Here is a 25,794-nt window from a genome sequence, read left to right on the forward strand (position 1 = left end):
AAAAAACTGTATTCTTGAAGGATCGGGAGTCCTAATAGAGGAGGGGAAGGAAGATGGCAGAATAACACAGGGAAGGAGAGAGAAAAAAACAAAAAAACAGCCGGCAAATCTCCCCCATCCCACACAAATGATCCAGGAAACCTTAGTCCTGGTTCTCTAAACTAGCCTCCCCCCCCCCCCCACGGTACCCCGCACATCCCAGCCCATCGCTCAGCCCTTTATCTTTTCCTTAATCTATTCCCCCGCTGCTTCCGCTGTCTCGAAAAACCGCGATTTATTTTCCCATTCGATTCTCAACTTGGCCGGAAACATCATAGAATATTTAACGTTCTTTGACCGCAGTATTTTTTTCACATCCATAAACCGGCTTCTTTCATTTACCGTTTCTTTTGCGTAGTCGGGAAATATCATAACTGTTGTTCCACCATAGTCCATTCTCCCTTTCCTTCTTTCACTATGAAATATCTCCTCCCTGTCCATGACCGAGAGCAGATTCACAATCATTACCCTCGGTCTTATACCTGGAGGGGGCATCTTTGCTGGCAGTCTACAGGTCCTTCTAAAAAAATTAGCCTATTGTGATAAAGTTCATTATTTTCTGTAATGTACTGATAAACATTAGACTTTCATATATTTTAGATTCATTACACACCAACTGAAGTAGTTCAAGCCTTTTATTGTTTTAATATTGATGATTTTGGCATACAGCTCATGAAAACCCAAAATTCCTATCTAAAAAAATTAGCATATCATGAAAAGGTTCTCTAAACGAGCTATTAACCTAATCATCTGAATCAACTAATTAACTCTAAACACCTGCAAAAGATTCCTGAGGCTTTTAAAAACTCCCAGCCTGGTTCATTACTCAAAACCGCAATCATGGGTAAGACTGCCGACCTGACTGCTCTCCAGAAGCCATCATTGACACCCTCAAGCAAGAGGGTAAGACACAGAAAGAAATTTCTGAACGAATAGGCTGTTCCCAGAGTGCTGTATCAAGGCACCTCAGTGGGAAGTCTGTGGGAAGGAAAAAGTGTGGCAGAAAACGCTGCACAACGAGAAGAGGTGACCGGACCCTGAGGAAGATTGTGGAGAAGGACCGATTCCAGACCTTAGGGGACCTGCGAAAGCAGTGGACTGATTCTGGAGTAGAAACATCCAGAGCCACCGTGTACAGGCATGTGCAGGAAATGGGCTAGCCACTTTTGAACCAGAAACAGCGGCAGAAGCGCCTGACCTGGGCTACAGAGAAGCAGCACTGGACTGTTGCTCAGTGGTCCAAAGTACTTTTTTCGGATGAAGCAAATTTTGCATGTCATTTGGAAATCAAGGTGCCAGAGTCTGGAGGAAGACTGGGGAGAGGGAAATGCCAAAATGCCTGAGTTCCAGTGTCAAGTACCCACAGTCAGTGATGGTCTGGGGTGCCATGTCAGCTGCTGGTGTTGGTCCACTGTGTTTTATCAAGGGCAGGTAAATGCAGCTAGCTATCAGGAGATTTTGGAGCACTTCATGCTTCCATCTGCTAAAAAGCTTTATGGAGATGAAGATTTCATTTTTCAGCACGACCTGGCACCTGCTCACAGTGCCAAAACCACTGGTAAATGGTTTACTGACCATGGTATTACTGTGCTTAATTGGCCTGCCAACTCTCCTGACCTGAACCCCATAGAGAATCTGTGGGATATTGGGAAGAGAAAGTTGAGAGACGCAAGACCCAACACTCTGGATGAGCTTAAGGCCGTTATCGAAGCATCCTGGGCCTCCATAACACCTCAGCAGTGCCACAGGCTGATTGCCTCCATGCCACGCCGCATTGAAGCAGTCATTTCTGCAAAAGGATTCCTGACCAAGTATTGAGTGCATAACTGAACATAATTATTTGAAGGTTGACTTTTTTTGTATTAAAAACACTTTTCTTTTATTGGTCGGATGAAATATGCTAATTTAATTAGATAGGAAATTTGGGTTTTCATGAGCTGTATGCCAAAATCATCAATATTAAAACAATAAAAGGCTTGAACTACTTCAGTTGGTGTGTAATGAATCTAAAATATATGAAAGTCTAATGTTTATCAGTATATTACAGAAAATAATGAACTTTATCACAATATGCTAATTTTTTTAGAAGGACCTGTATATGCATTCTCTATAAAGTTTTTATATTCAGAAATCTCTTGGCCTAACTGTTCCCTCAGCCAGTCTTGTGCAAAATGCGGGGTCTTGCCCCTCTGCTCCCTCTGGGATCCCCAGGCATCTCAAAGTTGTCCTCCTGGCCCTATTTTCCAACTGTGTTAGTTTCTATTTTATTTCCTTGTTTTCTACCATTAACATGTTTTTCTCTTTGACCACTGTTTGCACTATATCCTCCACCTCTGATGTTCTTTTCTCTACTTCTATCAGTCTATCTTTAAAGTTTTGAAGGTCCGCCCTAAGGAGTCCGACCGATTCCCTGATATTACCAGTCTGGAGAGAGAGGTCCCGTATCGCCGTATTGCATTTTTTTATTTCCTAAAATATATCTTGCAGGCTCGGAGCCTGCTCCAGGGCGGCATTTTTTCTTTCGGCTTCGTTGGACTGGCCACCTCCTCTCTCCCCAGACTGGGAACCATCCTGCGCAAACGCCGACTCCGGGTTTCACTCCATTAACAGTTCCCCCTCCTGGTCTAATAACCAGTCCTCTTTTTTCTTTCTTTGCAGGACTAAGACCACGCATACTAGTCAGGAGTAACTGTTTAGATATCTAATTTCTTTTGGACACTGGAGAAACCATTGTATTTAACTCCAATTGCCCCTTTGCCTTTTTCCCAGCATCAACGAGCAGCAGGGCAACAACATCACCGAGCGACGGAGAACGGCATGCAGCCGAGCGGTGGCTGAAGCAGCATCACATCGGACCGGGCGTCCGGCGTCCGGAAGGGAGGTGCGCACGTCACCAGTGTGCGTCCGCACTCATGCTCTGCCCGACCTGAAACTCTGTAGATAGACACTTTGAATGGATGTGTGTTACACTCTATTCACACAACTATCATGGCATCCATCCTTAAAGAGGAAGCCATCAAATTTATTAAATTGATCTCAATGAATCCTGACAGTCCTAATGACTTATAATGTGGTCTGTCAGGTTTCTGTGGTGGTTCTAACTATAGACTATGCCTTTGATGGCTAACCTCCGGCACTCCAGCTGTGGTAAAACTACAACTACGAAGATGTAGACTTGCTTGGCTGTTCTCAATACTCCATAGAAATGCATGGAATATGCTGGGAGTCGTAGTTTCACCAAAGCTGGAGTGCTGGATGTTGGCCATCTCTGGTCTGTGCTATTCAGGACTTCAAAACCACCCGAACCCCAATGTGACAGAAACCAAATCCTATGTGCAGCCACAGTTCTTGCAAGACACAATTTCTGTTTTAGACTAGCAAATCTTGTTTTATTTTTATCAGTAGAAATTGTTATTGTAATTTATAACATTATTCTACCTTTAAAGATTTTTTTGTGGACTGATATTTTAATTTTCAATCAATAAGTTCTTAGTGTCATATAAAATGGAATTTCATTTAAAGTCAGCTTAACTTGGTTCTTCAAACACTTCATGCCATTTTAAATAAACTCATGATATTAGTGTGTATGCATCTGTAAAATTCACAAGAGTGATATTAAGCAGATGTTAGCCTGCCTTTGTCAATCTTCTCAAAGCATGCAGGTGCTAATGTGTTATAATTATCCCTTCAGGCAGTTGTTATTTAGAATTATGGATCCCACCTAGTCAATCATAGAAGTAATTGTTAAGCTACTTACATGGCTAGTACACCAAATAATCACCAGATCAAGATTTAATATTTAACTTTTATCAATATCATAAATTATCTTTTCATTTGAAATATAACATTGTTCAGGGATGTCATTGGATAGGATTAGCAGGAAACGTAGAAGCCTCAATTAAACACTCCTTACCTTTAATTCAGCAATATGTAAAATAATATGTGGTAAAAAGGGAGAATTAAAAGTAAGAAAAAGTATTAATAGAATTTGCATTAAAATTAATTCCCTTTTACTCAACAAAATTTAACAAATCGTTCAGAGGATAAGACATAAGATTCCTTAGTGGTTAATCTTTTTCAATTTAACCTCCTAACAGTGACATTAACATTGGAAAAACCCTCCCAAAAAGTTCACTTTTTTATTGTACATTTTTTATGTATCTCTGCAGTAAATCTTGTTTGCGCACAAATCAGGGGATACAATTGCATTTTTTTTTAATCTGTAAATTTTTTTATTGAGTTTTCAAAAATATGAATAACAATACATAATCCAAAAACAAAGAAAAAATGTAATAAACAAAAACAGTACAACCATGCAAGGTTCTAGTATAATAAGCATGCAAAACAAACATGCAAATTCCCAATAGTGGTGAGCAAAGTTCATGCGACTAATGCATATTTCGATGAAGTCCAGGCGTCCTAAATCTTCTAAAATTTTGGAACAGTAGAGGTCACATGGTCCATAGTTTTCTCATATAGAAAGGTAGTATGTACCTTATGGAGGATCTCCTTCTCAGAAGAATTTAAATTTTAATTTTTTATTGAATGAAATCTTCAATACAGATTTAGGAGGATGGATATTCCTCCTAGAGATATCATGTAATAAACATAACAAATACAAGGATTTAAACAATGAGTCTCTGTTGTGTTTCTGTGCAAAGTAGAAACTGGAAGAGTCCATTACACATGTTAGGCACTGACAATTGAGCTTGGACTGAGAGGATTGGTGAAGCTTAGAACTCCTTGGATGCTTGTAGAGGGTGGTCTGGGGTGGGGCGGGAGCAGGTCCTTGTCATTGTAGGTTAGAAAATTGTATTAGAAAGTGATCTACTCGTTTTCTGTGTGAATGATTGTTCTCTGAAGACTTCCTATTTATGCCAGATTTTGATGAACTTATGGTTTGCCCGCATTTCCCATGAAGAGATTTCTTCAAACCTGTAAATCTGGTCTACTTTAAGGGACCATTGTTCAATTGATGGAGTGTCTACAGAGAGCCAATATTTCAGTATCAGAATCCTAGCTGACATTATCAGCTGTAAAATCCTAGCTGCCAAACAGCTGTAATTCAGTGCTCTTATAGGTAGGAGGGTAAAGGTTTAGAAGGGCGGACTCGGGAGATGGTTGGAACAAACTCCCGCAAATTTGGTTGCATTTTTGGAAGATTTGCGCCCACCATTGATTGATACTGGGGCATGACCACCAGATAAGGAAGTAGGTGCCTCTCTCTTTCAGGCATCTCCAACAGGTATCGGAGGCAGACGTCGAGAACCTATAGGTTTTGTCAGGGGTTTTGTACCATCTTGTGATGAACTTGTAACCATTTTATTGTAGCCTTATGCATTTGGAGGATTTGTGGGGCGAGGAGAGGATGAGTTCTATTTCTGAGTTGGTGCAAGTGACACCGAGATCTTTTTCCCAATGTCTGATAAAAGCTGGGGTGAATCTGGTTGGAGGGATTCTAAGTCTTTTGTAAATTTGTGAAATGGGTTTCGGGGGTTTTGGTGGTTACTAATCAGGCTTTCAAACCATACTTGGGGCCTATAGAGGTCACTTAAACTGACATTTTGGGAGAGATAGGCTCTCAAAAAATACAGACAGTTGGTATGGAGGTAGTGGATATCTAGTTTGTGTTTAATGTTTTCCAATGTGGGAGCTTAGGAGTCCTGGGAAAATTCATGTATCACCGTAGTGGAGTGTCTTATTTTGAGAGGAAGGCTGTCGTATAAAGCTTTTGGGGCTAAGTGGAGGACATCTCTAATTTGCAATAGTGGGGAGGGGAAGGGAATTGAGTACTGTGGTTTTTTTTGAACCAATCCCAAATGGAGAGAGTGGCTTTAATAAGAGGAGTGGTGAGGGCGGGGGCAGGTTAGTAGTTTTGGATACCAGGAGTAAGGCTCTGAAAGAGGCGTCCAATATTGATTGTTCCATAGGGACCCATGATTTACTTTGTGGAGCTCTCAACCAGTCCACCGCTCTAGCAAGGAGAATTGCTTTACCGTAGCGTTCGGGGTCTGGTAGGGCTATCCCACCCAGGTTTTTGGGGCAGCTTAAGGTGTCATATGAGAGACGGGCTTTCTTTTCTTTCCAGATGAAAGATCTGAAGATAAATCTAAGGGAATTATAGTACATTTTAGGGATTGGGATAGGAAAGACTTGTTGGAGGTAGGTTAGTTTTGGTAATATCAGGGAAGTTAGGATAATTTTCCTTCCAAACCACGAGAGGATAGGGAGGTCTAGATTATTTAATGTCTCTGTAATATTTTTCAGAAGGGGTGTGTAGTTAAGAGAGAAATGTTGATTTGGATCAGGGCTAATCTGTAGGTCTCTAGGTGTTGGTAAATCTTTGGGAGAGCGGTATCTGTGTTAGTAATTATAACAAGCAGATCGTCCGCAAATGCAGCTGTTTTATTATCCTGGTCCCCTAGAGCTAGGCCTTTAATCTCTTTGTTGGTTCTTATTGACTGAAGAGGCTCCAGTGTTAGCACAAATAAAAGGGGGGATAAGGGGCAGCCCTGGCGGGTTTCGTTTTTTATAAGGAAGGGGTCTGAGATTTGGTTGTTAACCGAGATGGAAGCAGATGTATTGAAGTACATTGCGTCTATCGCTGAAAGACATGCAGTTGGGAAGTTTTGAGTTATTAGTACATGTTTTATAAAGGACCATTTCACTCTATCAAAGGCCTTCTCAGCATCTGTGCTGAAAAGGATAAAGGGAATGTGTTTGCGTTTTGCGTAATATATAATGTTTAAGACTCTGGTTGTATTTTCTTTCCCCTCTCTTCCCTTCACAAAACCTTCTTGGTCTCTGTGAATTAGGAGGGGCAAGAGTTTTACTAGCCTATTGGCCAGAAGCTTGGCCAAGAGTTTAAGGTCCAAGTTGAGAAGTGAAATGGGTCTATAATTTTGGCATAGCGAATGGTCCTTGCCTTCCTTTGGGATGAGTGTTATGTAGGTTTTGGTCATATCACTAGATAGGGAGGTTTCTTCAAGTGTGAAGTTGTATACCTTGAGTAAATGGGGGCTTAAAATATCTAAAAATATGGAATAGTAGGGGGTTGGGAGGCCATCAGGGCCTGGACTTTTCCCTTTGGGGGATTATTTAATGGCTACTAAGAGTTCTTCAGAGGTAAATGGGAAAGCTAGGCTTTGTCTGTTGGTGTCAGATAGGGAGGGGAGGTTTAATTTGTTTAGGTACTCTTCAAGGGGAGTCTTGGATTAGTCAGTGGTTGGATTTGGGTCTGTAGGATCTATATTATACAAGGATTCATAGACGTTTCTGAAATTTTTGGCTATTTGTTGGGGATCACAAGTTTGGGGGCCTGCGGGGTCTTTGAGTTTGTGGACATAATTATTTAATCTTCTCTTCTTTATTCTTTGCATCACAAATTTAAAAGCTTTGTTGCCATGTGGGTAGATTTTGTATTGAGAGTGAAGGTAATACTTTGCTGATATTGAGTTGAGGAGGTTTTTAAAAGTAGTCCTATATGAGGCTAATTTGGTCAAGTGTAGCTGTAGTAATGATTGTTTGTGTAGTTTTTCAAGACATATAATATTATTATGTAGGTCTTCGATTTGTTTGGTTCTTTCCTTTTTAATGTGGGATCCCATGGTAATCAGGTGGCCTCTTATGAAGGCTTTGTGGGCGTCCCACAGGGTTTGGGGAGAGATGTCAGGGGCGTCGTTGAGAGTGAAGTAGTCAGACAATAATTGTTGATTTGGTGTCAGGTAAGCCCAAAAGTTGTTCATTTAAGCGCCAGGTCTTATAGGTGCGTTGTTGTTTGGGGCTAGATAAGGAAAGGTAAACTGGAGAGTAGTCCGAGAGTAGGATTGTCCTGATGTGCGCCCCCGAACACAGATGGAGGTGTTCCTTTGACATAAATAAGTAATCCAGTCGCTGGTATGAACCATGGACTGGAGAAAAGATGGAGTAATTAATTGTGTCTGGATGCAAAGTCCTCCATGCATCAACCAGAGGGGCTTTCCAGAATTTAGAGATGAGGTAGCTCAGTGCTCTCTGAGATTGGGAGGATTTGTGTGATGAAGAGTCAAGTAAAGGGTTAATGACCAAATTAAGGTCCCCTCCGAAGACTGTGATACCCTCCCTAAACAAGTCTGCGTCATATATAACCTGTTTAAGCCACTGAATTTGTTTATTGTTTGGGGCATATACATTAATAAAGGTGTATGTGTGGTACCCAATTTGCCCTTTTAACAACTCCCGTCTGGGTCCTTTATCTGGTCTAAAAGTCAAAAGCCCTTTTGGAAGCCAATACTGACTCCTTTGGAGTGGGTAGATGGAGATCTGCAATGAAACCATTGGGAATAGTGAGAATAGTTAAGGTTTGGGAAGTGATTTATGTTTAGGTGGGTTTCCTGTAGGAATATCACATTAGCTTTGTCTCTCCTCAGGACCAAAAAGATTTAGCTTCTTTTAGAGGGGGAGTTGAAGCCTCTGACATTTAAGAGGCTATTTTCACATCAGCCATTGGGGGTAGCTAGAGGAGCAAGAAAAGCTAAAGAGATTGTGTATGGAATGTTGTAATGTGGAAGTGAGTGGATGGTACTCATCTTCTTGAAGATATAGATGGGGAGCTTTAGACCTTCCTCAATAGCGCCTGGCCCGTTCCAGATGGTGCAATAATGACCTATTTCAACAGAGACAACAAGAGTAGTAAACATAAACATGAAAGTAAACTTAAACTTAAGGTAGCCTGAGACAAAGACCACCGATGAGGTCATTTGGGGGATAAGTAGGTCCAAAAAACCATTGATAGGCCCATCACCTACCCAAATTTAAAGAGGTAGATGGGCTGGGGCCATAGACAGGCCTCACAGCCACAGCCCCCCCCCCCCCGGCTCCCTGGGAAGAATGGATATCTCCCGACTTATTGCAAAAATGTGGTGCCACAAGGAGTTCAACCTTGGGCATTTCCAAACTATATGAAGTAGGGTGCTTCTACACCCACAGTTCCACCAACAGAAATGTGAGATGCCTGGGAACATATAACACAATTTATCCGGTGTGTAATACACCCCTTAAAATGTTTTTCACAAATGATTCAATATGCAAGGTACATTTCAATTTGAAGGAACTGAACCGAAGTGCAGTGGACAATTTCAAGACAGTATACGTGGTTTGTAGTTCCTGTTCCCATGAGAGAAATGGAGTTGACTTGGTGAAAGAGTGTAACGGTGGGGAGTGGAGAAAACCCCCCACCATGCAGTGTCAAAGGGTAAAAGGGTATCAGCCTGGCCAAAAGGAATAATAAGGGAGCAGGTCACCTCCTACAGCATCCCTAATACTCTCCCTGACTCCTCACCGTACGAGCGGATGTCGATGGTAGGATGGCTCATACTTTCGATTCCTAGAGACCCTGAGTCACCCTGGTAATCCCTCACTAAAGAGCCGTGAAGAGACGACCTGTTCATCCTAGTCATGGAGGAACAGGAGTCTCTATCTGAGGCCAGTCTGCAAGGAGAGGGGAACACATACAGCATATGGAGTTGGCAGGTAAGCGAAACCCATAACACACTTACCTGCCACAGACACACTGACTGGAACCTGTGCACAAGTGCTGCTGTCCACACCAACATTAAGGACACAGCACAAATCACAACCACACAGGAACCCAGGACACCCATAGCTGCAAACGTGAGACAGGGGAATGTCTAGAAAACATGCTGGACACCAAACATCACCAGCCATGTAACACAACACAAGACATACAACACCCTGAACATAACCCACGCAAACCAAAAGATAAGAAGGGAAAGAGACACCATAATAACATCAATGACCACAAGAGTGGCCCTCACTGGACAGATGGTAAAAGCCAGGAACAGTGAACCACCAGCATACACCAAGGCTGGAAGAACACTCAGCATCAGGCATCCAGCAGAGGCTAAATAGCCCAAGCAGCCACACCCACACACACATAAACCCAGTCTTCACAAAACACTAGGAAGGAAGTTAATACTTCCAATACCAGACAGAGGAAGGAAGCCACTTAAAGGGGAAGTGCACACACAAGCATACCAAACCACACGTTACCACCGGCAACAGCATGCGTGGCAACCATATTACAGCAATCACCCAGAAGGCTGAGACACTGCCACCGCATTCTCTCACAGCAACACGTTGCCGCGGGCAACCGCAAGTGTGGCAACAATGTCACAGCACAAACCAAAGGCCGTGACAAAGAGTCTTTGTCGCCTATGAGTGACTAGATGGGCCGTAAGGTAGAACCTGTTGAAGGGGGTCTGAACCATAAATGGAAGATATCCTGATTGGCCTTCACCTGCAGGATTACTTTTGAGTTTATGAACTGCCTAATCTGAAGGTATTTATAGAAATACCTTTTAGGAATTTGGTATTTATGGTGGAGATCCTGAAATGATCGTAGGGTCTCTCCTTCAAAAAGTTTGGACATTTTCGCTAGGGAGTTATGCATTCAGGATTTAAGGTCTAGATGCGGGATGAAAAGTTCCAACAGTTCTATCGGTGTCTCCTCTAACAGCGAGAATGTTTTTTGTGGGGGAAATGCATGGAAGTGTTTCCAGCTTGTAATTGCTGAAGTAATGAGGGATGGTATGGAAGGAAGGGTGGAGGATGGGTCTAGGGATGCTATTTATAAGGTGTTAAGGTTGCCTGAAGGTACAAGAGCCGATTCAATCTGCCCACATGGACTACTAGGCTTACTTGACCAGAATTCATTCGGACGTCAATGTGGCTATATAATAATGGTAAATATTAGGAAGGATTAGGCCACCAAAAGGCTTTCTCTTGACCAGTAGTTTAGTAGTTATACAGGGTTTCCCTTTGGCCCAAATGAAGAAGTTTATTATTTTGGATAGAGTTGAGCGAACACCTGGATGTTCGGGTTCGAGAAGTTCGGCCGAACATCCCGGAAATGTTCGGGTTCGGGATCCGAACCCGATCCGAACTTCGTCCCGAACCCGAACCCCATTGAAGTCAATGGGGACCCGAACTTTTCGGCACTAAAAAGGCTGTAAAACAGCCCAGGAAAGAGCTAGAGGGCTGCAAAAGGCAGCAACATGTAGGTAAATCCCCTGCAAATAAATGTGGATAGGGAAATTAATTAAAATAAAAATTAAATAAATAAAAATTAACCAAAATCAATTGGAGAGAGGTTCCATAGCAGAGAATCTGGCTTCCCGTCACCCACCACTGGAACAGTCCATTCTCAGATATTTAGGCCCCGGCACCCAGGCAGAGGAGAGAGGTCCCGTAACAGAGAATCTGTCTTCATGTCAGCAGAGAATTAGTCTGCATGTCATAGCAGAGAATGAGGCTTCACGTCAGCCACCACTGCAACAGTCCATTGGCATATATTTAGGCCCAGCACACACACAGGCAGAGGAGAGAGGTCCCGTAACAGAGAATCTGGCTTCATGTCAGCAGAGAATCAGTCTGCATGTCATAGCAGAGAATGAGGCTTCACGTCAGCCACCACTGCAACAGTCCATTGGCATATATTTAGGCCCAGCACACACACAGGCAGAGGAGAGAGGTCCCGTAACAGAGGATCTGGCTTCATGTCAGCAGAGAATCAGTCTGCATGTCATAGCAGAGAATCAGGCTTCACGTCAGCCACCACTGCAACAGTCCATTGTCATAAATTTAGGCCCAGCACCCAGGCAGAGGAGAGAGGTCCCGTAACAGACAATCTGGCTTCATGTCAGCAGAGAATTAGTCTGCATGTCATAGCAGAGAATGAGGCTTCACGTCAGCCACCACTGCAACAGTCCATTGGCATATATTTAGGCCTAGCACACAGGCAGAGGAGAGAGGTCCCGTAACAGACAATCTGGCTTCATGTCAGCAGAGAATCAGTCTGCATGTCATAGCAGAGAATGAGGCTTCACGTCACCCACCACTGCAACAGTCCATTGGCATATATTTAGGCCTAGCACACAGGCAGAGCAGAGAGGTCCCGTAACAGACAATCTGGCTTCATGACAGCAGAGAATCAGTCTGCATGTCATAGCAGAGAATGAGGCTTCACGTCACCCACCACTGCAACAGTCCATTGGCATATATTTAGGCCTAGCACACAGGCAGAGCAGAGAGGTCCCGTAACAGACGATCTGGCTTCATGTCAGCAGAGAATCAGTCTGCATGTCATAGCAGAGAATGAGGCTTCACGTCACCCACCACTGCAACAGTCCATTGGCATATATTTAGGCCTAGCACACAGGCAGAGCAGAGAGGTCCCGTAACAGACAATCTGGCTTCATGTCAGCAGAGAATCAGTCTGCATGTCATAGCAGAGAATCAGGCTTCACGTCAGCCACCACTGCAACAGTCCATTGTCATAAATTTAGGCCCAGCACCCAGGCAGAGGAGAGAGGTCCCGTAACAGACAATCTGGCTTCATGTCAGCAGAGAATTAGTCTGCATGTCATAGCAGAGAATCAGGCTTCATGTCAGCCACCACTGCAACAGTCCATTGGCATATATTTAGGCCTAGCACACAGGCAGAGGAGAGGTTCATTCAACTTTGGGTAGCATCGCAATATAATGGTAAAATGAAAATAAAAATAGGATTGAATGAGGAAGTGCCCTGGAGTCCAATAATATATGGTTATGGGGAGGTAGTTAATGTCTAATCTGGACAAGGGACGGACAGGTCCTGTGGGATCCATGCCTGGTTCATTTTTATGAACGTCAGCTTGTCCACATTGGCTGTAGACAGGCGGCTGCGTTTGTCTGTAATGACGCCCCCTGCCGTGCTGAATACACGTTCAGACAAAACGCTGGCTGCCGGGCAGGCCAGCACCTCCAAGGCATAAAAGGCTAGCTCTGGCCACGTGGACAATTTAGAGACCCAGAAGTTGAATGGGGCCGAACCATCAGTCAGTACGTGGAGGGGTGTGCACACGTACTGTTCCACCATGTTAGTGAAATGTTGCCTCCTGCTAACACGTTGCGTATCAGGTGGTGGTGCAGTTAGCTGTGGCGTGTTGACAAAAGTTTTCCACATCTCTGCCATGCTAACCCTGCCCTCAGAGGAGCTGGCCGTGACACAGCTGCCTTGGCGACCTCTTGCTCCTCCTCTGCCTTGGCCTTGGGCTTCCACTTGTTCCCCTGTGACATTTGGGAATGCTCTCAGTAGCGCGTCTACCAACGTGCGCTTGTACTCGCGCATCTTCCTATCACGCTCCAGTGCAGGAAGTAAGGTGGGCACATTGTCTTTGTAGCGTGGATCCAGCAGGGTGGCAACCCAGTAGTCCGCACAGGTTAAAATGTGGGCAACTCTGCTGTCGTTGCGCAGGCACTGCAGCATGTAGTCGCTCATGTGTGCCAGGCTGCCCAGGGGTAAGGACAAGCTGTCCTCTGTGGGAGGCGTATCGTCATCGTCCTGCCTTTCCCCCCAGCCACGCACCAGTGATGGACCCGAGCTGCGTTGGGTGCCACCCCGCTGTGACCATGCTTCATCCTCATCCTCCTCCACCTCCTCCTCATCCTCGTCCTCCTCGTCCTCCAGTAGTGGGCCCTGGCTGGCCACATTTGTACCTGGCCTCTGCTGTTGCCAAAAACCTCCCTCTGAGTCACTTCGAAGAGACTGGCCTGAAAGTGCTAAAAATGACCCCTCTTCCTCCTCCTCCTCCTCCTCCTCCTGGGCCACCTCCTCTTCCATCATCGCCCTAAGTGTTTTCTCAAGGAGACATAGAAGTGGTATTGTAACGCTGATAACGGTGTCATCGCCACTGGCCATGTTGGTGGAGTACTCGAAACAGCGCAACAGGGCACACAGGTCTCGCATGGAGGCCCAGTCATTGGTGGTGAAGTGGTGCTGTTCTGTAGTGCGACTGACCCGTGCGTGCTGCAGCTGAAACTCCACTATGGCCTGCTGCTGCTCGCACAGTCTGTCCAGCATGTGCAAGGTGGAGTTCCACCTGGTGGGCACGTCGCATATGAGGCGGTGAGCGGGAAGGCCGAAGTTACGCTGTAGCGCAGACAGGCGAGCAGCAGCAGGATGTGAACGCCGGAAGCGCGAACAGACGGCCCGCACTTTATGCAGCAGCTCTGACATGTCGGGGTAGTTGTGAATGAACTTCTGCACCACCAAATTCAGCACATGCGCCAAGCAAGGGATGTGCGTCAAATTGGCTAGTCCCAGAGCTGCAACGAGATTTCGCCCATTATCACACACCACCAGGCCGGGCTTGAGGCTCACCGGCAGCAACCACTCGTCGGTCTGTTGTTCAATACCCCGCCACAACTCCTGTGCGGTGTGGGGCCTGTCCCCCAAACATATGAGTTTCAGAATGGCCTGCTGACGTTTACCCCGGGCTGTGCTGAAGTTGGTGGTGAAGGTGTGTGGCTGACTGGATGAGCAGGTGGAAGAAGAGGAGGAGGAAGCCGAGAAGGAGGAGGTGGCAACAGGAGGCAAAGAATGTTGCCCTGCGATCCTTGGCGGCGGAAGGACGTGCGCCAAACAGCTCTCCGCCTGGGGCCCAGCTGCCACTACATTTACCCAGTGTGCAGTTAGGGAGATATAGCGTCCCTGGCCGTGCTTACTGGTCCACGTATCTGTGGTTAGGTGGACCTTGCTACAGATGGCGTTGCGCAGTGCACACTTGATTTTATCGGATACTTGGTTGTGCAGGGAAGGCACGGCTCTCTTGGAGAAGTAGTGCCGGCTGGGAACAACATACTGTGGGACAGCAAGCGACATGAGCTGTTTGAAGCTGTCTGTGTCCACCAGCCTAAATGACAGCATTTCATAGGCCAGTAGTTTAGAAATGCTGGCATTCAGGGCCAGGGATCGAGGGTGGCTAGGTGGGAATTTACGCTTTCTATCAAATGTTTGTGAGATGGAGAGCTGAACGCTGGCGTGTGACATGGTTGAGACGCTTGGTGACGGAGGTGGTGGTGGTGGTGTTGGTGGTACATCCCCTGTTTGCTGGGCGGCAGGTGCCAACGTTCCTCCAGAGGCGGAGGAAGAGGCCGAGGCGGCAGCAGCAGAATAGGCCGAGGCGGCAGCAGCAGAAGAGGTAGCAGGGGGAGCCTGAGTGACTTCCTTGGTTTTAAGGTGTTTACTCCACTGCAGTTCATGCTTTGCATGCAGGTGCCTGGTCATGCAGGTTGTGCTCAGGTTCAGAACGTTAATGCCTCGCTTCAGGCTCTGATGGCACAGCGTGCAAACCACTCGGGTCTTGTCGTCAGCACATTGTTTGAAGAAGTGCCATGCCAGGGAACTCCTTGAAGCTGCCTTTGGGGTGCTCGGTCCCAGATGGCGGCGGTCAGTAGCAGGCGGAGTCTCTTGGCGGCGGGTGTTCTGCTTTTGCCCACTGCTCCCTCTTTTGCTACGCTGTTGGCTCGGTCTCACCACTGCCTCTTCCTCCGAACTGTGAAAGTCAGTGGCACGACCTTCATTCCATGTGGGGTCTAGGACCTCATCGTCCCCTGCATCGTCTTCCACCCAGTCTTGATCCCTGACCTCCTGTTCAGTCTGCACACTGCAGAAAGACGCAGCAGTTGGCACCTGTGTTTCGTCATCATCAGAGACATGCTGAGGTGGTATTCCCATGTCCTCATCATCAGGAAACATAAGTGGTTGTGCGTCAGTGCATTCTATGTCTTTCACCGATGGGGAAGGGCTAGGTGGATGCCCTTGGGAAACCCTGCCAGCGGAGTCTTCAAACAGCATAAGAGACTGCTGCATAACTTGAGGCTGAGACAGTTTCCCTGGTATGCATGGGGGTGATGTGACAGACTGATGGGGTTGGTTTTCAGGCGCCATCTGTGCGCTTTCTGCAGAAGACTGGGTGGGAGATAATGTGAACGTGCTGGATCCACTGTCGGCCACCCAATTGACTAATGCCTGTACCTGCTCAGGCCTTACCATCCTTAGAACGGCATTGGGCCCCACCATATATCGCTGTAAATTCTGGCGGCTACTGGGACCTGAGGTAGTTGGTACACTAGGACGTGTGGATGTGGCAGAACGGCCACGTCCTCTCCCAGCACCAGAGGGTCCACTAACACCACCACGACCATGTCCACGTCCGCGTCCCTTACTAGATGTTTTTCTCATTGTTATGGTTCACCACAACAACAAATATATTATTTGGCCCAATGTATTGTATTCAAATTCAGCGGGATATAAATTTGAGGCCTAGTATTTAGGCGCTGGGTGACCGGTATGGATTTAGTGACAGAATTAGACTTGGAAATGCACAGAAGCGTGTGTGTGTGAAGTTATTCTGAATGACCCAATGTGCACCTTGAATATTATATACCCTTTTAGGGATAGATTTCAAATAGCTCTGATATAGCAGAAACCACTAAATTATGAAATTGCTAAATTGGGAATTGTATTTCAACCCAGAACAAAAAATGTGCTTTGACGGACACTAAATAACTTACCCAGCCACAACAGGACAGCGTTAACGAGAGATTTAGCAGGATATAAATTTGAGGCCTAGTATTTAGGCGCTGGGTGACCGGTATGGATTTAGTGACAGAATTAGACTTGGAAATGCACAGAAGCGTGTGTGTGTGAAGTTATTCTGAATGACCCAATGTGCACCTTGAATATTATATACCCTTTTAGGGATAGATTTCAAATAGCTCTGATATAGCAGAAACCACTAAATTATGAAATTGCTAAATTGGGAATTGTATTTCAACCCAGAACAAAAAATGTGCTTTGACGGACACTAAATAACTTTCCCAGCCACAACAGGACAGCGTTAACGAGAGATTTAGCAGGATATAAATTTGAGGCCTAGTATTTAGGCGCTGGGTGACCGGTATGGATTTAGTGACAGAATTAGACTTGGAAATGCACAGAAGCGTGTGTGTGTGAAGTTATTCTGAATGACCCAATGTGCACCTTGAATATTATATACCCTTTTAGGGATAGATTTCAAATAGCTCTGATATAGCAGAAACCACTAAATTATGAAATTGCTAAATTGGGAATTGTATTTCAACCCAGAACAAAAAATGTGCTTTGACGGACACTAAATAACTTTCCCAGCCACAACAGGACAGCGTTAACGAGAGATTTAGCAGGATATAAATTTGAGGCCTAGTATTTAGGCGCTGGGTGACAGGTATGGGTTTAGTGACAGAATTAGACTTGGAAATGCACAGTAGCGGGTGTGTGAAGTTATTCTGAATGTCCCTATGTGCACCTTCAATATGATCTACCCTTTTAGGGATAGATTTCAAATAGCTCTGATATAGCAGAAACCACTAAATTATGAAATTGCTAAATTGGGAATTGTATTTCAACCCAGAACAAGAAATGTGCTTGAACGGACACTAAATAACTCGCCCAGCTACAGCACTAACGACAGATTTAGCTGGATATGAATTTGAGGCCTAGTATTTAGGCGCTGGGTGACAGGTATGGGTTTAGTGACAGAATTAGACTTGGAAATACACAGTAGCGGGTGTGTGTGAAGTTATTCTGAATGACCCAATGTGCACCTTGAATATTATATACCCTTTTAGGGATAGATTTCAAATAGCTCTGATATAGCAGAAACCACTAAATTATGAAATTGCTAAATTGGGAATTGTATTTCAACCCAGAACAAGAAATGTGCTTGAACGGACACTAAATAACTCGCCCAGCTACAGCACTAAGGACAGATTTAGCTGGATATAAATTTGAGGCCTAGTATTTAGGCGCTGGGTGACAGGTATGGGTTTAGTGACAGAATTAGACTTGGAAATGCACAGTAGCGGGTGTGTGAAGTTATTCTGAATGTCCCTATGTGCACCTTCAATATGATCTACCCTTTTAGGGATAGATTTCAAATAGCTCTGATATAGCAGAAACCACTAAATTATGAAATTGCTAAATTGGGAATTGTATTTCAACCCAGAACAAAAAATGTGCTTTGACGGACACTAAATAACTTTCCCAGCCACAACAGGACAGCGTTAACGAGAGATTTAGCAGGATATAAATTTGAGGCCTAGTATTTAGGCGCTGGGTGACCGGTATGGATTTAGTGACAGAATTAGACTTGGAAATGCACAGAAGCGTGTGTGTGTGAAGTTATTCTGAATGACCCAATGTGCACCTTGAATATTATATACCCTTTTAGGGATAGATTTCAAATAGCTCTGATATAGCAGAAACCACTAAATTATGAAATTGCTAAATTGGGAATTGTATTTCAACCCAGAACAAAAAATGTGCTTTGACGGACACTAAATAACTTTCCCAGCCACAACAGGACAGCGTTAACGAGAGATTTAGCAGGATATAAATTTGAGGCCTAGTATTTAGGCGCTGGGTGACAGGTATGGGTTTAGTGACAGAATTAGACTTGGAAATGCACAGTAGCGGGTGTGTGAAGTTATTCTGAATGTCCCTATGTGCACCTTCAATATGATCTACCCTTTTAGGGATAGATTTCAAATAGCTCTGATATAGCAGAAACCACTAAATTATGAAATTGCTAAATTGGGAATTGTATTTCAACCCAGAACAAGAAATGTGCTTGAACGGACACTAAATAACTCGCCCAGCTACAGCACTAACGACAGATTTAGCTGGATATGAATTTGAGGCCTAGTATTTAGGCGCTGGGTGACAGGTATGGGTTTAGTGACAGAATTAGACTTGGAAATACACAGTAGCGGGTGTGTGTGAAGTTATTCTGAATGACCCAATGTGCACCTTGAATATTATATACCCTTTTAGGGATAGATTTCAAATAGCTCTGATATAGCAGAAACCACTAAATTATGAAATTGCTAAATTGGGAATTGTATTTCAACCCAGAACAAGAAATGTGCTTGAACGGACACTAAATAACTCGCCCAGCTACAGCACTAAGGACAGATTTAGCTGGATATAAATTTGAGGCCTAGTATTTAGGCGCTGGGTGACAGGTATGGGTTTAGTGACAGAATTAGACTTGGAAATGCACAGTAGCGGGTGTGTGAAGTTATTCTGAATGTCCCTATGTGCACCTTCAATATGATCTACCCTTTTAGGGATAGATTTCAAATAGCTCTGATATAGCAGAAACCACTAAATTATGAAATTGCTAAATTGGGAATTGTATTTCAACCCAGAACAAGAAATGTGCTTGAACGGACACTAAATAACTCGCCCAGCTACAGCAGGTAACGACAGATTTAGCTGGATATGAATTTGAGGCCTAGTATTTAGGCGCTGGGTGACAGGTATGGGTTTAGTGACAGAATTAGACTTGGAAATGCACAGTAGCGGGTGTGTGAAGTTATTCTGAATGACCCTATGTGCACCTTGAATATTATATACCCTTTTAGGGATAGATTTCAAATAGCTCTGATACAGCAGAAACCACTAAATTTTTAAATTGCTAAATTGGGAATTGTATTTCAACCCAGAACAAAAAATGTGCTTTGACTGACACTAAATAACTTTCCCAGCCACAACAGGACAGCGGTAACGAGAGATTTAGCGGGATATAAATTTGAGGCCTAGTATTTAGGCGCTGGGTGACCGGTATGGATTTAGTGACAGAATTAGACTGGGATATGGCCAAAAAATAACCACACTATTGCTGGTTAAATGCACTTGGTGATGGGCGCAGCTTGCCCCTGATGTAGTATATGGCCAAAAAATGAACAGACTATTGCTGGTTAAATGCACTTGGTGTCACAGCTTGACCAACCACACTACTGAGGGTTAAATGCACTTGGTGACGGGCGCAGCTTGCCCCTGATGTAGTATATGGCCAAAAAATGAACAGACTATTGCTGGTTAAATGCACTTGGTGACGGGCGCAGCTTGCCCCTGATTTAGTATATGGCCAAAAAATGAACAGACTATTGCTGGTTAAATGCACTTGGTGTGATAGCTTGACCAACCACACTACTGAGGGTTAAATGCACTTGGTGACGGGCGCAGCTTGCCCCTGATGTAGTATATGGCCAAAAAATAAACAGACTATTGCTGGTTAAATGCACTTGGTGTGACAGCTTCACCCTGATGTAGGCTTTAGCCAAAAAACAAACGCACCATTGAGGGTTAAATGCACTTGGTGACAGGCGCAGCTTGCCCCTGATGTAGTATATGGCCAAAAAATAAACAGACTATTGCTGGTTAAATGCACTTGGTGTGACAGCTTCACCCTGATGTAGGCTTTAGCCAAAAAACAACCACACCATTGAGGGTTAAATGCACTTGGTCGCAGCTTGTGCTGGCGCACCACAAGACACAAAATGGCCGCCGATCACCCCAGAAAAATGTGACTGACAAACGGTCTGGGCAGCCTAAAAACAGTGAGCAATTGAGGATCAGCAGCTCAATGATCCACAGCTGCAGATCGATCAGTTAATCAAGTCCTTTGGAGGAGTTAATCTGCCTAATCTCGCCCTACTGTCGCAGCCGCAACCTCTCCCTACGCTAATCAGAGCAGAGTGACGGGCGGCGCTATGTGACTCCAGCTTAAATAGAGGCTGGGTCACATGGTGCTCTGGCCAATCACAGCCATGCCAATAGTAGGCATGGCTGTGATGGCCTCTTGGGGCAAGTAGTATGACGCTTGTTGATTGGCTGCTTTGCAGCCTTTCAAAAAGCGCCAAGAAAGCGTCACAAAAGCGCGAAGAAAGCGACGAACACCGAACCCGAACCCGGACTTTTACGAAAATGTCCGGGTTCGGGTCCGTGTCACGGACACCCCAAAATTCGGTACGAACCCGAACTATACAGTTCGAGTTCGCTCATCCCTAATTTTGGAAGCTTTTTTAAAGAAAGCAGTAGGTAGTAAAATGGGAAGTGTTCAAAGTAAAAATAGGAACTTGGAGAGCGAGAACATCTGAAACGCAGCAATATGTCCCACCCAAGAGATCTCATGTTTAGCTAGGGAAGTTAAGTCTGAAGTGATCTCATCAAGGAATGGGAGATAATTTGTTTTGTATAAGGAATGGACAGAGTTGGTGAAAGTGATTCCTAAATAATTTATCTGTTGGGTTTGCCAATCTAGGGTGAAATTACTTACACAGCTGCACCTTTGCCAGATCTGGAAGGTTTAGAGGGAGTGCTTTGGATTTGTATTAATTTAGCTTATAATATGAGAGGTTTCTAAAGTTATGGATCACCTCCAATGCAGCTGGTAAGGAAGAGGCTGGGTTGCTTAAAGTCAGTATCACATTGTCTGGGACGGTACACTAAACTATAGACACATGGACAAGTGCTTTCGGCCAGGGACGCTACATTTCTCGGACGGCACACTGGGTGAATGTTGTGGAGGCCTGGAGTGACTCGTACCCTGGGATGGAACAGGTGCTACCAGCGACAAGGATTGCGGGCCCCAATTCCATCAGGGCTCCAACCCTCACTTCTCCTCCTCCGCCTCCTCCTCCTCCACTTATACCTCCGAATTATCCGCGTGCAGCACCAGTCATTAATCAGTCTGTAGATGGAAGGAGTGTAGCACTGCAGTGGGTAAGCGGAAACAGGCCTGCTTAAGCTGATCTACCTAGGTGACAAACAGAACACCGCCGCAAAGCTGTGGCAAGGGATAAGAGACCAGACTGAGCTGTGGCTGTCGCCACTCAACCTACAACCAGGCATGGTTGTGTCTGATAATGGCCGTAACTTAGTGGCGGCTTTGGAGCTCGGCAAGCTCACACACATACCATGCCTAACCCATGTCTTAAACTTAGTGGTTCAGTGATTTCTCAAAACCTACCCCAATTTGCCTGAGTTACTGGTGAAGATGCGCCGCGTGTGTGCACATTTCTACAAGTCATTGACAGCTTCAGCGGTCTGTCAACGCTGCAGCAGCGCTTGAAATTGCCAGCTCACTGGTTATTGTGCGACGTGAGCAAGCGCTGGAACTCCACGTTTCACATGTTGGCCAGGCTTTCTGAGCAGCATAGGGCAGTTGTGGAATACCAGCTGCAAAATATTCGTCTCCTTTCCAGTCAGCTTCCGCTATTCACAAGCGAGGAGTGGGCATGGATGTCTGACCTCTGTGAGGTTTTACCCAACTTTGAGGAATCAACACAGATGGTGAGCGGCGATAACGCTATTATCAGCGTCGCCATCCCACTTCGGTGTCTTCTCAAACACTCGCTGCTCATAATTAAGACGACACTGTGCATGTGGAAGAGGTGTAAATGGGGGAAGACATTACACAGGTTAATGATAGCCAGCCCACCCTCAGTTCGTCTTCTCAGCGCAAATTGGAGGCTGAAGAGGAGGAAGAGGAGACGGTTGCCTCAGCTACAGAGGGTAGTACCCATTGAAGTTTAATTTTATCTGTTCTGAGTGGGTGGACAGGAGAGGAGGAAGAGAATGAGAAGATTGGGAGCGATCTTCCTGATGATGACAGTTGGTACTCTGGCACACATGGCTGACTTCATTTTTAGGCTGCCTTTCCCACGACCCGCGCGTTATACGCATTTTAAACAACACGGATTATTGGTTGTTTACCCTTCTCGACCCCCGCTACAAAGAGAACCTCTCATCTCTCATTTCTGTGGTGCAGAGGATGAGCAAAATGGTTCAATACCAGAAGATCCAAAATTTTCCATCTGACGACGCTGGCGGTAGAGTTCGTACTTCCTTGGCCAACCGAGGAGGGGAGACAATGGGAACACACAGCAGTTCCAACAGAGGCAAGGCAACACTCTCCAAAACCTGGGACAGTTTCATGACACCCCGCCAGCACCCTCACCCTGATGTGTGGCCTACTGCCACAAGGAGAGAGAAATTTTGGAAGATGGTGAAGGAGTACATAGCTGTACTCTGTGTCAGTGTCCTTAATGATCCCTCAGTGCCTTACAACTACTGGGTGTCCAAGCTGGACATGTGGCACTAACTGGTGCTCTACGCTTTGAAGGTGCTGGCCTGCCCTGCCACCAGCATTTTTTTATTAGTGTATTTAGTGCTGCTGGTGGCATTATAACAGATAAGCATATCCGCCTGTCATATGAAAATGCTGACAGGCTGACTCATATAAAAATGAACAAGGCCTGGATTCACCGTGACTTCTCGACTCCACCAGAAGAATGCTGATGAACATAAAGGCACTTTACATGGGTTGTTTTTAATGTAGTTAATAGACCTTATTCCCATGCACCCCTTCCACCACAAACAAGGGTATATGGTTGAATCTTCCTTTTCTCATCCTTCTCCTCCCCTTCCATCGTATCAACATGCATTGCTAATTCGTCACATACTGTATAATGCCCTCACATACCTGTATATGGCCTTCGAATATAATTTTTTAGAGTATCCGCTCACTAGCAGGCCCTCACATATCATTTTTTACAGGGTCTGCTAACCAGAAGGCCCTTACATCTAATTTTGTACAGGGTCCGCTCAGCATTAGGCCCTCAATATCAAATGTTTTACATGGTCAGCTCATCTGCAGGCCCACAACTCAAATCTTTTACAGAGTCAGCTTACCTGCAGGCCCGTAACTCAAATCTTTTACAGGGTCAGCTTATCTGCAGGCCCAAACCTAAAATCTTTTACAGGGTCAGCTCACCTACAGGCCCGCAACTCAAATCTTTTACAGGGTCAGCTCACCTGCAGGCCTGCAACTAAATGTGAATGAGGCCCTCCTTTATGTGATATACAGGTTGTATCGGAGTGCCTCTTCCTTGTAATTTTTGACAGCACTTGCACTTTATATACAAATAAAAATACAGGAAAGAATGCTTTCAATCAATTTTTCCTATAAAACCGATGTTTTACTTTCGTTTTATGCGTAAAACCTTAATTAGACTGTGGGCCTGGTGATCAGTTTAAGGTCTTTTAAGCTGCATCAGCAGCAGCATGGTGATAAAAATGAGTGGCAAGTGACATCATGTGGAGATGGCAGCATGGCACAACGACTGAGTCTGGACAAAAGACTAAGGCCACAGATTGTTGAGAAAGATGCAGATGGAAACAAATCTGTAGAGCTGTATGACGGTCACCTGCAGATTAATGCAGCCATCAAAATCAAGTTGGGTTTGTCGGTTCCACCTCACCAGCAGGTCCTCTCCTAAAATCTTTTACTGGGTCAGCTCACCTGCAGGCCTGCAACTCAAATCTTTTACAGTGTCAGCTCACATGCAGGCCCTCGCATAGAATTTTTAAGAGGGTCAGCTCAGCTGCAGGCCCTCACATATTATATTTTACAGGATCAGCTCACCCGCAGGCACTTGCATATAATGTTTTACAGGGTCAGCTCACCAGCAGGCCCGCACCTAAAATATTTTACAGGGTCAGCTCACCTGCAGGCCCGCAATTCAAATCTTTTACAGGGTCAGCTCACTTGCAGGCCCGCAACTTGTGCTGCCTTGCTTTGAAGTAGTAGCCATAGCCGTTTATCAGTCACCCTCTCTGAAATCGAATAATGATTCCTCATTACCGGTGGTCAGCATTTTAGGCGCATAAAAGAACATCAAAAGTTGATAGGGAAGAAGTTATCTAGAGTCAACAAAGCGGCAGCAGCACCTCTCCTGTGACATTCCCTGTAATTTTGTATTATTAATTCCAATAACAGGGAATCTTAAGAGTCCTGTATTGTTATCTATCGTCACTACCTCCACGAGTCGGGAGTGTGTGATTTGCGCGTCACCCGCTCACCTTCCTTGAATGTGGTTTGAACTCCCTCTCTGGAATCAAACACTGATTCCCCATTACCCGTAGTTTACAATAGTTTTGAGATGACAATTAAATTGAAAGTTGATAGGCCAGACATTCGAATGTATCATCCCCGTCACGGCGATTTGCCATCGGCCCCAGGTTAACTAGAGTCACCAGCAGGCCATAATGTTTTAGATGGTCAGATCAGCAGCCCCTTGCTCCTAATTTTTTGAGGGTCACCAGCAGGCCATCAATCATAATTTTTTAAGGGTATGCATGATGCCCTCCTTTATGTGTAACTAAGGGTGTATCGGAGTGCCTCTTCCTTGTTATTATTGGCTGCACTTGCACGTTATATACAAGTAAATATTTAGGAAAGAATGTTTTCTATAAATTTTTCCTCTAAGATCTGCTTTGTTCCTTGGTTTTGTGCATATTATTGTCATTATGTAAAAGTGGCGTACTATTTGAACAACATAGTTCCCAGCAGCGACCAGCGAGTCCAAGGTGCATCCATACATCCTCATCAGGCTGTTAAAAAATAATTTCGGTGGTGTTACCAACAATTTCTGACATTTTCTTATGAACCAGGCACCCTCCCCTCTTCAGAGCAGGGGGTACCTGGTTTAATGCTCGGGTACTCCCATTGACTTCCATTATACTCGGATGAGCAACCAAATATCACAATGTATTCGGCCCAAGCTCCCGAGCACTACGGTGCTCGATCAACACTACATAATATATTTACATACAGTACAGACCAAAAGTTTGGACACACCTTCTCATTCAAAGAGTTTTCTTTATTTTCATGACTATGAAAATTGTAGATTCACACTGAAGGCATCAAAACTATGGATTAACACGTGGAATTATATACTTATCCAAAAAGTATGAAACAACTGAAAATATGGCATATTCTAGGTTGTTCAAAGTAGCCACCTTTTGCTTTGATTACTGCTTTGCACACTCTTGGCATTCTCTTGATGAGCTTCAAGAGGTAGTCACCTGAAATGGTTTTCACTTCACAGGTGTGCCCTGTCAGGTTTAATAAGTGGTATTTCTTGCCTTATAAATGGGGTTGGGACCATCAGTTGCGTTGTAGAGAAGTCAGGTGGATACACAGCTGAATAGACTGTTAGAATTTGTATTATGGCAAGAAAAAAGCAGCTAAGTAAAGAAAAACG

This window comes from Bufo gargarizans, chromosome 3 (assembly GCF_014858855.1).
Source record: "Bufo gargarizans isolate SCDJY-AF-19 chromosome 3, ASM1485885v1, whole genome shotgun sequence".
NCBI lineage: Eukaryota > Metazoa > Chordata > Amphibia > Anura > Bufonidae > Bufo > Bufo gargarizans.